At 35.6% G+C, this 1232-nt stretch overlaps 1 pseudogene; it reads left to right on the forward strand.

Annotated features, from left to right (window-relative positions):
• Positions 1–229: 229 nt before the first annotated feature.
• LOC119192523 lies at positions 230–1182 on the forward strand (annotated as a pseudogene).
• The last annotated feature ends 50 nt before the right edge of the window (positions 1183–1232 follow it).

Here is a 1232-nt window from a genome sequence, read left to right on the forward strand (position 1 = left end):
CTGACAGAATAGTAATATACTTTTCTGTATATTTGATAATATTAGGATGATGACAATAAGTTTTAAAAAATGTATTTTAATTTTTTTTATGCATTCTCCTGCTGTAAGGAAAATTGATGTTTCTACATAATTTTTTTTATAATAAAAAAATTTGAACCATTTTTTATTAAGATGACTACATTGTAATTATAGTTCATTTTGAGATTTTATGTGTATAATTAATTTACAGGTAATATCTTTATCCTTGCGCAGTAAACATCCTGTAGAGAAGCAGGATTTGCCAGAATCAATATCAACCGAGATGCAGTACAGTAAGATTCTAAACAGGTTGCTGCCTAAGGACATTAGGGTGGTTGCCTGGATGCCTATACCAAAAGAATTGCCTGAGTATAGTGCTAGGTAATACAAGCCAATTGCAAGTAAATTTTAATTACACAGCTAATGTAATAGTATTCAATTGCTTACCAATTATTTTTTTTATTAAAAAATGTTTTGTGTCTGTCTCAGATTGCCATAGACTTGAAAACTTATATCAGTTTTTAAATACATATACCATCCCCCAGGTTCGACTGCATCAAACGAACATACAAATACTATTTCCCGCGTTCGTCTCTCGACCTAGACGCCATGCGCCGTGCGTGCGCGCACCTTATTGGCTCACATGATTTCCGCCATCTTTGTAAAATGGACGTCGGTAATGGCGTATTGACGTTTACAAGGAATGTCTTGAGTGCTGATATTGTGGCCGTGGTTGAGAGAGATACGGATTTACGTAAGTAAGCTCACTCACTGAGTAAATAGCTAGCGATCCTGACCATAAATGAATTGAAGTAAGCCATGTAAAAACTTTATTGTGATTGGTCTGGGCTAATTTTACGATTGATCCTTAGTTAACGATTCAGATCGAATGAACAGATCTTTTATTGCTATCCGACATAAGGCACGCCATTATAACCTTTGCGATCTTTATAATGTAGTTTAAGATATATAATATGGTTTCATTTAATATTTTGATTTTCCACTTGTTAATTTCTATTTCTCAGCAACATGTACTCCTCCTGATAGAAGGCAAGCGCATTCCTCTGGCATCAGATTCGATGTATAATGGGTGTGCTGTTACTGGTGGGGCAAGGGAGAGTCCCTGACATTATGCGAACTGCTGGATGTTGAAAAACTATCTAGGTATGCATACTAAAATTGTCGCGCCCCTCTTTCAAACATTTTCCATCCTC

Source organism: Manduca sexta, unplaced genomic scaffold (assembly GCF_014839805.1).
Source record: "Manduca sexta isolate Smith_Timp_Sample1 unplaced genomic scaffold, JHU_Msex_v1.0 HiC_scaffold_2874, whole genome shotgun sequence".
In the NCBI taxonomy this organism is placed as follows: domain Eukaryota; kingdom Metazoa; phylum Arthropoda; class Insecta; order Lepidoptera; family Sphingidae; genus Manduca; species Manduca sexta.